At 43.2% G+C, this 13,873-nt stretch overlaps 1 long non-coding RNA gene across 11 annotated transcripts in view; it reads left to right on the top strand.

The window, feature by feature from the left end:
• The window catches only part of LOC102150668 (uncharacterized), a 42,070-nt gene that overhangs the window by 7,479 nt on the left and 20,718 nt on the right, over positions 1 to 13,873 (top strand). For all 11 annotated transcript variants that reach the window (XR_011433343.1, XR_011433328.1, XR_011433349.1 and 8 more), the window contains 2 exons: positions 2,144 to 2,241; positions 5,588 to 5,686. This is a non-coding gene — a long non-coding RNA (uncharacterized lncRNA). The remainder of the gene's footprint in view (positions 1 to 2,143; positions 2,242 to 5,587; positions 5,687 to 13,873) is intronic.

Genomic DNA, 13,873 nt, shown 5'->3' with positions numbered 1-13,873 from the left:
TCTGTATTATTAGCACAGAAATGTTCCTCATTGAATGCTGCTGAATCAGAACGCTGTGTTTGCCTGGGAAGGCTGTCACACACACGCAAACACACACACACTCTTCACAAATAATGTAAACTAGGATTTTCATAATTACCATAATTCACTCATTAAGATATTAGCAAACTGTTGCAACCGTGAAAGCTTCTCTATGCACGGAATTTTCCATCTTTTGCCTGCGCCCGAGATACACAGGCAGTGTCAGTGCCCTAGAGTGTTAAATGGAAACCCTACTTCTGCATTTTATTAGCAAATTTTGCAAACTACAAACAGCTTGAGTGTTGTATAAATTTATAGTTGTACTTGCACATTTGTGATGGTGGCTTTCAGTTTGCAAGTTTTATCTAAGAGCTTTTACTTGGAACTGCACAGAGCAATTCCAAAACCTCAAAACTAAAGGGAAATAAAATTGAAGTGCCTTTACAATTGAGTGATTTATACATTAAAGTATTTATTTTAAAACAAGATTAAAAATACTGCACTCCTAGAAACATTCTCTCCTGGTAGAAGCCACTCAGATGGAAAATTTCATCTATTTCAAACTGATTTTTTGCCTGAATGACTCTCCCATATTTTCCTAAAACCTAGTCATGTCAAATGATTTATGCTACTTTAACAATACTGTGCGAGTAGCCAGCAAGATTCAAGTGTTGAAGTCGTAGAAGGCAGTTGGCCAATTAGGTGCTTGACTATATTTTGATTTTTTATGCTTACACGTACTTATTCTTTCTTTACCTTCTCATCTCCTTCTCAGCAGTTCTTTCTTCTAAATGAGAATTTCTGCATATTTCTGTCCCAGGAATATTTACCCAAATTTGAGCTGTAGAATGCATTGTAGGTCAAAATCTCAAATAAGGGTAAGGTGGGAAAACCCATTTTCCCGTAGTTTAAAAGCAAATAGAGGGAGCTCAGGTATGGCATATAAAAGGCGCCATGTATTTTTAGTGTCCTTCCCATGGTACCTCCCCCCCTTCACAGTGCAGTTGCCATCTGCGCTGTCACAATGCCCCCAGTGATAGGGGTGCTCCGCATCTTATTAAAGATGACTGGTCTAAATGGGGCTACCTGGTTGCAATACACAAAATCATTTTTCAGTTAGATAATTGATGCTTTCTCTTCAGATTTTTCTCAATTGAAAAAGTATTTTTTGCTTCAACTATTGTCATTGACTCACCATCCTCTGTAGCAACGTTTGAAAAATTGATTTTAAAGAAAACAGACAGCATGTAAAAATTTCTCACAGAAACAATTCCTAGGCAGAAAAGTTAATGGGAGTCTATTATTCTCTGAATGGGTTCATGTCATGATCTTAAAATAAAAAGGTAAAGAATGTGGTATAAGTCTCAATTTGTGATCTCAAGTGGTATGTGAGAAAGCTACAAAAGTATATCCAAAATTTGGAATTTTCTTGGGTTATAGGGGAAAAGACGATAAAGATAGCAATGGCTGGTGAGTTTTCTCTAGGGCTAAACTCTCAGCTATTTTGGTTTCACTCAACAAATCAAAGAAGCCATCATTATTTTCTAAATAGCAGGACCAAAACAAAACAAAACAAAACAAAAATCAACAACCTTCTGGACTAGGTTCTTACCTTGATCCACTCACACTCATGAAGAATTTCTTGAGGGAAGCAACATGGAGCTTCCTGTGACAGCACTGGGCAATCCACAGAGAAAGAGGGGCTTGGCCAGCTCATCCCTCTCTAAATGACTATGTAACTCATTTTCTGGTGACAGAAATGGAAAAAGCATAAGTCTCAAGCTTCTTCCAGTGCCCCATTTGGAATAAAGAGGTCATCAAGAAAACGGATTCTTTCTTGCTACCCTGACACATGCCATCCAGGGATTAGAAAGAGATAATTTGTCCATATCGTTAACCAAATGCTACAGTGGGCCCTATCTATTATCTAAAGACTATTTTTAGTTTTCCTAAATCCAAGATACTTGTCTAATTAAAATGAAAAATGAAATTATGGTGCTCCCTAGAAACTCATTTTGTCTCTTTCCAGCTGTCCAGGGACGTACTTTTAATTTTATAAAGTCACTTGTTTGTTTATAATTTAAACTAAAGTGTAGTTACTGCACGATTTCTTTACCTGTAGATAGCAGCTCATTTGTAATGACAGAGGAGAAAGATAACTGAGTACTACTAAATCTGGTGAAGGAAGCAGAACTGTCAGCATTCTACCCTCCATTTCAGGTAATGCATGTTGTGCGCATGTCCGTCAGGGTTCTTTTGTAATTATAATAAAAGGCATTTTTGCTCTTTTAGGCAGAAAGGGATGTTGTGCAGGGAATTCGGGGCTTAAACATTCACTAGAAGGCTTAAAAGAGCAGGTTCTCCACTGACATCCAGGAATGACTCCCAGGACAACTTGGCAGAACCTGGCTTCCAGGGGCACTGAATCAGGAAGCTGCAGCAGTAACTGCCACCCCCAGGATCATTGCAGATCCCCGATTTTAGCTGCTTCCCAGGCATCAGGAGGCTACTGCTACAGTTGTTGGCTCCAAGAGGTCGCCATCTAGGCTGCAATCTGCTGATGAGAAATTGCAGCCAGAACTCTTGACTTCAGCGCCATGCTGCGCTTGCTAAACCCACAAGAGGAAAATGGATGTCTCCTGCACCACTGCCTCTCCCTCCATGGAACTCGGCTCCACATTCAGGTCTCAGGAGAGTGCATGAGATTGACCAAACCTAAATCACACTGGCTTCTTTAGCTGCAAGAGATTCTAGGAAATGTAGGGGTTTGGTTTTTTTGGTTTTTTTCTAGTCTTTTCAATGAGGAAAGCATGCTGGTAAGAGATCAGAACAGAGTTGAGATAGTTTATGAAACCTACTCCAATACCCACAGACTCATTTTCTGCTACTGGTTAACCATGCATAAAATCCTTCGTAATTTTTTTTAATTAGTGTTATTCCTTCTTTTATCTTTTTTAGGATCTCACACATAGTTACTTTAAAGTCATTTTGAGATTGCTGTATCACTTCCCTTTTGTCAGGAGTAAACAGGTCTCCTGATGTAAGCAGAATAATGCCTCCCTGCAAAGATGTTTACATCCTAATCCTTGAAACCTATGAAAATGTTAAGTTACATGGAAAAGGGAAATTAAGGGTGCAGATAGAATTAAGGTTGTTAGTCAGCTGACTGTAAGACAGTGAGAGTTTCCTGGATTATCCAGGTGGGCCTGATATAATCACAAGGGTCCTTAAATGTAGAAGAGGGAGGTGGAAGAGGAGTTGAGAGTGATGCAGTGGGAGATGGTTTGATCACTGTTGCTGCCTTTAAAGATGGAGGAAGGAGCTGTGAGCCAAGGAATGTAGGCAGCCTCTAGAAGCTGGGAAAGGGCAAGGTAGTGGATTGTCTCGTAGAGCCTGCAGAAAGGAATCGGTCCTGCCGGCACCTAAATTTTAGCCCACTGAGAGCCAGTGCTGACTTCTGAACTACAAAACTGTGACATCATAAGTTTGTGTTGTTTTAAGCCACTAAATTTGTGGTAATTTGTTATAGCAGCAATGAGAAACTAAGACATCTGATATTTGAGATTGTGGACTGCTTTTCTGAGTGTTGCTTTTTTCTCAGGAGCTTTGACGTTTTAGCTTGCAGGTTCATCTTGAGTGGTGTTTCCCACCTCTTGCTATGCTTTCCCCACCCTGTGACCTCTTTGTGGATGCCAGGAAACTCCCTGGGACCCCAGGTCTTAACCTGGTGGTTCAGCATCCAGTCCCACAGTAATATGGGTGCCGTCCCAGGGCCAGCCATGGGCCCACTGGGCAGCTTGGTCCAAGTGCTGCCAGTGCTGCTCTTTCTGCTTCCTTCCACCACTGCCACAGTCAGGCAGAGGCAATTAGAGCTCTTTCTGGCTCCTTTCACACATCGGAAAGCCCAACCCAGCCCTTACTTGTATGCAGAAAGCCCAACTCTGGTCCTGGGCTGTACATAGGATGCTCCTGTCCAGGTGACCCCACGGGAACCAAATCTTCACCACCCTTCTTGCTCTAGTCCTCAAAGCCCTGTTGACTTCTGGCTCTTGACACACTTTCTGGTTCTGTCTCTGGTACATTGGGATGTTTAGCTTATTTTTTAGTGTAGCAGTACTTTTAAATTTATACTATATAATTTAATTGGTAAAATACATATGAAATACTGGCTGCATATTTTGTCATTGCTGTATTTGGAGCAGAGAGGAGGAATTCCAGGCACCACCTTGATCACAAGACCACTGTAGGATGTATGATGAACATTTAACATTTCACAGAACACTGTGTTCCAGGTTTTCACCATGTTTTAGTTAAAGAGAAAATATAGTGAGTGGTTGGATATTTCTGTTTCCATCAGTGATTTGCTTTCTACATTCCCAGGGATGTCACTTTCTCCAGCAAATAATACCCTTTTGGCAAAGGCTTGGCTGGTTGAAAATTAAAGAGAAAGTTTCATTGTATTGCACCTTAAGGTAGTTGTTCCAGAAATTCATTTGAAAACTTGCTATTTCAGGAAGCTGGCTCAGCTCCTCCACTTTTTCTGCAGCCCATCAATTCCATAAATTGGCTAGGCGTTACTCGAGAGTGATTGTTAGGGTCAGGAGGGGGGAGGAACAGAACACCAGGTGTTACATTAAAAAAGGTGGCGTAAGTCCCTGGTTTCGTCATGTACTTTAAGAGTGTGGGGAATAGCTGTTCACAGTTAACACCAGAAGTGCTCATTAAACTGATTTTCTGTTGGGAATGATTCCCCCAAAATGTCTCAGGCTATCAAGTAGCTAAAATTCTATCAGGATTATGATACCCACTGAGTTACAAGTTCTAAGAAATGATACTTGAAATAAAGGCTTTGCAGGCAAATTAAAATAGTAATAATTTCAGTTAATGTAATGATATCTTTTTTTTAAATCCCTTAATATCATTCAGCCAAAATTACATATTTGGAAAAAAATGAGCTACTAAAGAAGATTTCCTAATTGTATGTAATATGCCTGCAGGCATATTGCGGATGTAATTCAGATGCCTGGACACAGAGGAAGATGGCTCTGATGATGATAGTGTGCAATAGAACTACATTTTAGTCACAAACAGTCATAATGTAAAATTATTTCCCAGGAAAAAGGACCTGGGAGTGTGTTACAGCTTCCACGGGAAGCTCTGTGCTCCCAGATACCCTCTGGAGAGCACATTTCTACGTGTGCAGGCTTCTCTGTCAGCCCCCAAATCTTGCAGATCAAATTTTGACATCTCACATCTCAGTATTTTGCAAGTGATAGCGCTGATTTGCCTGAAATTCAGTTGGGTCTCTGGCTTTCTTTGGTGAGTGCATGCCAATGTGGTTTTCCCTCAACTCATTCATTTCATCTCACCCCCGTCTCATCCACAGGCGAGCAAAGCCACAAAGCCGTTTCTTGGGGTGAAGGGGGAATTACTTTAACTACGCGTGAATCCTTTTAACTATTTACAAGTAGGAAGGGCTCTTTTAAGAAATGTTTTTGAAATTTTACATTGTTGACCTACAACTTCTCTATCAATGTATTAATTAAAGCATTTATGTTTACTACAGTTCAACGGCCACAGAATCTCGCACAGAATTTCATATGTGACCTTGACAAATGACTGAAAATCAAAATTTTAGGACACTGTATTTTGTGGTCTAACTCAGGTGAGTAAATTTGGAACATTTTACTGCTCAGGCAGGGTTCACAGACCAGACTGGCAAAGGCTCCTGTAAAAGTACTTCTCGTGGTGTTTCCCTCTCCCCTACCCAAATTCCGTGGTTTCTTTTCTCGCCCTTACTGGCTCAGGGGTCAGATACCATCACCTCTGACATGTTGATTTTAGTCTTCCTGAGATAAAGGCTCAAAACCCGTCTGGGTCACACTGTTGTCAGCTCTGCTTTCTCACCAGCCCCGGAGCTCATGTTGGTGCCTTCTCCTTCAACCAGGTTGATTTCCCTTCCACGCTCTCATGTTGCCCTTATTCTGGGCTCAATGCAGTCGTTTGGAGTGGCTGGGACAATGGATTTCTCTATTATTCCCGGTTGGCGTCTGGGGTAGCCATAGCCTCCAAACAGGCTTCTTGGCTGGTGAGTCTGGGCTCACTGCCCAGTCTCCTTACTAGGCCTGCCATCTATTTACGCCTGTCTCCCCAAACCCTCAGGGCCGGCTTCATGATCACTTTTCCATTGGGTCTCGGCACTACCAAAGCACAGCTGTGGTCCTTAGCCAGGGTTGTCACTGGCTTGGGCTTAATACATCCAAGGGAGAGCCTGGAGATAGGAGAGCAAAGAGGAATAAACAATTGTTTCTCTGGCCCCCGTCAAAAATCCCTCCAACTATTTCCAGACGCTTGCAGAGGGACTCAATATGCAGGATTAGCTCAGGGCTCAAGAGTTTCCAGAAGACAAAGGAAGATGAAGACCCATTCCTACCTTCAGGGAAGGCTTTGTGAGAAGGCCACCTCGCTGCAAAGGCTGGGTGAGGTGCCTTCGGAACAGAAAAGGACTCTGCTTTTGTTTGTTTCCTGGAAGAGTCCACTGAATAATGGGACCATCCTAGCTAAGAGGAGGATATAGCTGACACCTGGAGGCATAACCTACATCAGATACTGCATGAAGATCAAGCTGTAGTTTTTCCGATGACAATGTAATACTTAGACCAAGGCCAAGATCTAGGCTAAGCTGGGGATGGTACAGACTATCCTCTGCTCTCTTAGCATTTCGTGATACCAGAGGGTTGTCTTCCTGTCCTTGCCCTCAATGTGAGATAAAGGTGGAGGTATGATCCTTTCTCCCTTCACAAGAGAAGGAATCTATGTAGATATCTATTTCATCAGGTTAACTTCTTGTTTGTCATGCTATATTTGTGCAGCCTTCCATTCCCAAAGGGAAAGGAAAGGGAGAGGCAATTAGTGTCATGGAAGGACCCTTGGACTAGGACTGTGTGCATCTAGGGTTTGATCTGTCACTCACGAGCCAGTGCTCCTTAGTTCTCAACTTATTCCTCTGCAAAGAGAGTTGACAATAAAAAAGCTCTGCTGACTTCCTGGTTTTGTCACGAAGGGCAGATCAGAAAACGGATGTGCAGGCTCTCAGAAAAGAAGCCTACAAACCTGTTTAAGAAATAACTAGTGAAGAACAAGCTATGTGCCAGGCACTGTGCTAGGCCCTGGAGATTCAAAATGGAGACGCCACTGACCCTGCCTCATGGAGACCAGTGCTTTCAGCCATTAAGAGATAAAGTCACAGCCCCCAAAGATATGACTCATTATTATTATTACCTCTTTTAGTGACTTCAATTCAGCATCCATTCTCGTGCACGGTTGCTTATTCTCAAGCAATGATCCATATGTTTTTCTTCCTCCACCTTTGCCTCATTTTTCCCTTATATCTTCTTCTTCTTGCAAAACTGAAGTGGTGCTTGGGGGACACAAGGGACAGTCTGTACTGGGAAATATATCAGGCTTGATGCAGAAAAGAGAAAAGAGAGACCGCCGCCCTCCCCCCACCATCTCTCGCTCTTTAACGTTCGCGGGTACAGTTCTCATACATGGTGGTCGAGGACTGTTTCTGTTTGAAGGAAGTGCTCAGACAGGGATGAGAGCTGGCCTGCCCAGGGCACGTATCAGGAAGATCACGGTTTGAGACCATAGAGGAGCACTTCATTATAAGTAAAAGGCAGCTTCCACATTCTAGAAAATACATTGGGAACGCTCTCTAAGGTCTCCAGACCTCTAACATTCCCAAATTCATTGTGTAATTTATTATTTATTATTTGGATACCCTCCACTGAATGGTGAGCAAAAGAGGCATTTTTTTAATTCTTTTTTCTTAATGTCAATACAGAAGAAATTCTTAGGCATTCTAACCTATTTGGTCTCCCACAATGCCTTTTAACTTGAAAGAAAATGAAGAATTATTATAGAAATGCACCCAAAAGTTTTAATGCAAAATGAGCAGAGCTGTTTTGTTTCTGCTAGTGGTGCAATATTTTCTCACGGTTATGTTCTTGAACCATGAATCTGTGGTAGTTTAAGAGCTGAATACATAATTTAATACTGCCCAAGGCCAGCATTAGCTAAAGCAGATGTTTGTGAAAGATGCATGTCGTTATTGGCGGGTTGAGCTGCCCTAATTCGGTCCATTTCACTCTGCCTCACTTTCAGGATTTACCATATCCCACTCTTCTGCAATGATGGAGATTGATAATGCCCCCCTTAAAGGTACACCAGGAGGGCCCATTACACACGTGACAGTAACTGCCCAAAATGCAGAAGGTGGTCGTCTTTGAGGGCTATTTTACATATCCAACTGTGGACATGTCATTGAATCCCTGAATCTCACAAAGGGGAGACCCTCAGAAGGTTCCTGGTGCTCCCTGAGGCCTGGATCTTCTACAGTATCCCAGCCAAATGGTTAAACACCTGCAGTGATGGGAACCTTCAGAGCTGCACATTTCCTCTGTGACAACATAATACTCACAAGGAAGCAGTTTGAGGCTGGTGCTGGTTACTTTAACTTCTCTGTGTTTTTCTCATGACAGTTATCTCGTAGGGTTGTTTTGAGGATCCAATGAGATAATGGATTTAAAACCCTTAACACACTGTTGGGCATATTGCAGGGGCTAACTAAGTGGAAGCCATTATTATAATTTAATTTTTAGTCAATGTCCTTTTCACTGGAATTTCCACCCTTTGATTCTGGTTCTGCTCCCTGGAGCTAGCCAGCCGCACAGAACAAACCTCGTCTCTCTCCCTCCTGCCTGTCCCCCAGATATTTGAAAACATCCATCATTTTCACCTCTTTTCCCTCCATCCTTTGGACTCCTTGTTACAATCACCCCAATGACTCTCATGTCTCCAGATGTTCAGTGTTCTCGCTCATCCCGGGGCTTTTGCACACACTGTTCTCTCAGCCTGGGCCTCTTCCTCCAGCACGCCCATTCCCTCTTTGGCCTGATCAAATCCAGCTCACCCTTCAAGTCTCAACTAAGATGTCCCTTCTGTCTGCCAGGCTTGCCTGATCCCTCAAGACTGGGTGAGATGCTCCTCTTTGTGCTCACGCACCCTGTAACTCTCCTAGCTCAGTGTTGTCACTGCTTGTTTATTCTCCATCAGGCTATAACTCCACAGGGGCAGAAACTGTGTCAGTATTGTCTGATGTTAAAACCACAGAGCCTGCCACAGTGCCTCATGTACATAGGTGCTCAGCAAACACTCATTGAATTCAAAAAACAAGGAAGACTGATGTTGATTGGTCCTGACCATTAACAAGAGCATGTCTCTATGGACCATAGTGGAATTTCCATTGGATATGTTTGAATTAATGGCGTCAGGTGGTTAGTAGTCAGAAAATAGTATTTGGAGTTCATCAAAATGTGTACTTCTCAGAAATCCCAATAAAATAAACACCGTCATTGACAAAAGTGTCCTTTGTGATTGGCAACCCAGTATTCTTAAAGGATGATTAAGATATTTTCCATAGTGATAATGGCACAGGCAACCCTCTCAAGCAAAACTCAAAAAGAGTTGATTCCCCTCTCCCTTTAGCTGAGGCAAGATACCTCCATTCCCTGTGCTTTTCCTCTCCCTCCAAAAACACAGCAGCTCTCACATCTCTTAAGTACTTGCTCAGTTAAATTCCTGCGTTCCAGACTCTTTCTGGTACTTTTCATTTCTTTTTTTTTTTTCTGCTTTATCTCCCCTAATCCCCCCGGTACATAGTTGTATGTCTTAGTTGCAGGTCCTTCTAGTTGTGGAATATTGGACGCCGCCTCAACGTGGCCTGATGAGTGGTACCATGTCCACGCCCAGGATCCGAACCCTGGGCCGCTGTGGCGGAGCACGCGAACTTAACCACTCGGCCATGGGGCCGGCCCCTCCTTTCTTTTATGAAGAAAAAAAGCCCCTCTCGTACATTTGTGTGTCAACATTATGTGCAGGGCATATACTCTTAAAAAGTTGTGATAAACCGAGTTTTTGAAAATTACATTTAAAGACATCAGTTTTGCAACAGTAATTTCCTACTTTACTCCTTCCACAAATACTTAACTTTTTGGATCGTGGTTTAAAGAAAGATAGGCCAGTAGCCTTATATAAAAGAATTTTTCTGACAACTTGGAAATGTAGTTATTTACAATAAATGGATAGTAAAGATTTTACAATCACAGCCCTCTAAGTAACAAAATATATCAGCTGGAATGATCATGTCAAGAAGAGGGCAGGTGAGCAGGTGATTTTTCTTAAATGGAATTCAACTCACCAACACCAGCCGTGGTACAAATGAGGGAACTGCTGTGGGCCAAGGCAGGGAAGATGGAGCTGTACGAAGCTAGCCAGAGCTTCAGCTAGCTGAAGACATCCCTGCTCATTTCCTCTTTGGTCTAAAGCACACGGAGAGGCGTTGATCTTTGCCAGCCAGCCCTAAGCGTAATCAGTAAAAGGAAGATAGCTTAACTCAACAGAAGTCTGCTTGCTCCCGCGGCTGCTGACGGAGCAGGGAGGGTTTGGGGGTGGGGACAGCAGGACTGACGGTGTCTGCAGGTGGGCAGGGGAGCAGTGCTGCTCTGAGCCCAGAGGCCATCAGAGGCTGGCACTGCCGGGCCTGACCTCATGCAGGCCCAGTGGCCAGTGTCTCAGCTTGGCAGTCTGACCAGCCAGGCCTTTGGGACACCTCCATGACTCTGCACCACGGATTAAGTGGCTGGAGGAGGAGATATAGAAACCAGTGTCAGGTTCTTTTTGACCATGACTTTTCTCTCTAAGGTGTTCAGCTGGTCTAAGCGACTGACCATTGCTGTATAGTATCAACCAAGTCAAGCTATCCAGACTCCTCTGAGTGTCTTTGCAGGGACTTTATCCCTCCAAGTTGGCACAAAATTTGAGATCTGTAGGATGTTCTGTTGATATTTTGTTTCCTTTTTCCTCCAAAAGCCATTTTCCAGGTTGTATATTTGTGTTTGTGTGTTAAAACTAAAGACATCTGTTGAAAATGTTTCATTTGAAATGGTTTTTGTGTTTATCTTTTCGTGGGTAAGGAAATGTTTTGTTTTCCTTTACTGTTTGTTTTGCTTCATCTGGGGAAGACCAAGCTGTCCCCCTCGCCACAATGCTTTAGGACAGAGACGAGATCACTACGAGGGTTTTGTTTAACAGCGCACTACATCTGCCAGTAGACAACTTTTACTTCCTCTCCGGGTAGCAGAGAAACTGTCTTTCCTCAACTGAAATGTCAAATGAACACAGTCCTTAAATAAGAACATGAATTTGACCTTTACCAGATGTCTTTATTCTTTAACATTCTTCAAAGATACACACTTGAAAAAGTTAAGACTTACTGATTCCCAGCGTGGATGGTCTATCGTCCATTGTTCCCAAGCTGCCAGAGGCTTTCTTATGTGAACAAAATGACTATTTATGTCATAATGGAGCACAATTATTTATTCACCTAGCAGAGCAGAGGAAATAATTTTTAAACTAAAAACACAAAATGGGTTGTTTCTACCACAAACTTCCCACAAAATCAGGAATCTTACTTGGTAAGTACAACCAGACCCTTACTCCATTCTCTGCCCAGCAGAAAAATTACATGGCTTTTAGTTTTAATGGCCTTTTAGGCTTGCCGCCAAAAGAAGTTCCAAAAAAACTTTTCTGGTCCCAATTTGCCCTCTCAGCCCAGTTCTTTTGTAAGCGGGGAGGAGAGGCGCTGGAGAGCATCCAGGGCTGTGCTCTATGAAGCCGGAGGCCAAAGAACCACTGCACACAATTGAGAGGAGAGGAAAAGGAGCCCCAGGATCAGGTGGGTCAGACTGAGACAGGGTGGGTTTCAGGACGGTGGGCACGGCTCAACTGATGGAGTGTCTTCTCAGGTACATGCATTATTACTGTGGCACAGGTGGACCCATCCCTGCCGAGGTGGGGCTGGAGGAGCGCCTGGGGGAGTGCATCTACAGATGCTGCTGAAAGCCCGGTGCCGCTGCATTCTCATCTGTTTCTGTCTTCAGTAAACAAACACGGCTTTTTTTCTCTTTAAAGATTTGGATTTTTATCTGAACGTTTCACATCCCAGTCCTGGGCTGTTCCTGATTTCAAAGCAGAGAACACTTTTCTAATCCTTCACAGACATCTCCAGCTTTAGGGATTTCAGGAGAAGAACCTAAGAATATTCAAGGCAAGGCCACAGGGAAATTTGAGAGTAATATCCATCCTTGCCTGGCTAGACCTTGTCCTCTCCATTAGCTCAGATTCTCACTCTTACGATAAGGAAGGACACGTACGGGTCGCCCCAGTGATAAATGCATGTACGTAGGTTTTACTCACCAAAGCACTGTATTCCGTTTGATTCTCTTCCTTAGTTATTCAACAACTGTTTATGTGCTGTTGGGGCACAGTGAAAGATTCAAGGTTGAATTCTGTTTAGTACGTGGCCTCAAAGAGCTTAGAGTTACCCAGAGAGATCAGAAGATGGCACAAAGCACAGGAGAAGCCATCACGCTCTGTCCAAAGTGGTGAGGGCCATGAGGAAGGCACCAGAAGGACAGTGGCTCTTCAGAGCAGGGGGAGGTTGCTTTGGCTGTGGTGACCAGAGATGGTTTCAAGGTGGATCCTGCACCTGGGCAGGCCTGGAGGGATCCCTGGGTTGAGACATGCAAAGACCGAGGGTGGGCATTCCAGTTTAAGTGGAGGAAACGTGGAGAACCATTTTCTCTTTGCTTCCTCTGGTCAGGCCGCTTCCTGAGGGAGCTGAAAAATGCCTCGGCAGTGTTGGTAGCTGTGCTCCAGGCACTTGCTTCTCCCCACAGCCAGCCGGGTTAAAAAAATTTTAACGCTGACAGAAATAGACAAAAATAAAACAAAAGCTTAACATGATCTGGATTTGAGGAACTTAAAAAAATATGTTTAAAACAGAGAGGGGAATGCCCTGTAATATCAGTGCATGACTGGCCTGGTTCTAAATCGTGCCTGGATGCTCTCTGGACCCCACCTTGGAGTTGCTGGGATGTTCTGTGTGTCAGAGAGATTCTCAGACACAATGGGAGGACTAGAGCTCTGCCCAGGAAGCCTCTGGAGATGGAGCTTGTGTGAAGGTTATCAAAATAAAAGATGATTCCCGAGAAACAGAAACCTGCGAACTCTGTGACAGACTCACACCTCAGGTTTCATATGAACGGATCTGAACCTGTGACTGGAATGTTATCACAGTTATTTAAGTTCCAAGAGTGTGGCAAGTTTTTCTCCTAACCATATCATTATCATTGAAATGTAAGAGAAAGAAAACTGAGAAATGACATCCTTCTGAATAAGTGCCAGAGAGCCAAAATGTAAGTTCAAACGCCAGCATTTCCGAACCTTCCACATACAAGACAACACAGTTAAATCATGTTTATTACAGGCATAAAATAAAAATTAGTATAAAATATTAAATGTTTACGAGCACAGACTCTGCTTTTAACAATTTCTAATTTAGATGGCGTGATTTAGCAATCAACATTATCTCATAATTACTCTCCTTGACACATTAAGTTTGCTGTTTCACCTTCAGGCATTTAATGGCAACAGACAATGGCATCTTTAGTCAAATTTGAAATATTAGCTCTATGGTTAAGAAAACTCTTCCCAGAGGCCTTTCCTTCTCTGTTGCCTAGACTTTAAAAGATGCAGGTTCAAACACCTGGAGGGGTGGCAGTGGGCAGAGAGTGCCACTCCATTTCATGGCACATACAGCAGCTACATTCTGGAATTTCTGTCTTCAGCTGAACTTGGGAAAGAGCAGTTCAGGGAAAGGCAACATTTTTGATGGAGAGGGTTGTGAAGGTTGCAGAGGCCCTTAGTGTAGGCTTCCCAGTGCATGGGA

This window comes from Equus caballus, chromosome 1, assembly GCF_041296265.1.
Source record: "Equus caballus isolate H_3958 breed thoroughbred chromosome 1, TB-T2T, whole genome shotgun sequence".
Taxonomy (NCBI): Eukaryota; Metazoa; Chordata; class Mammalia; order Perissodactyla; family Equidae; genus Equus; species Equus caballus.
Note: the sequence above shows the minus strand (reverse complement) of the source record. Positions and strands in the feature narration are given on the sequence as shown.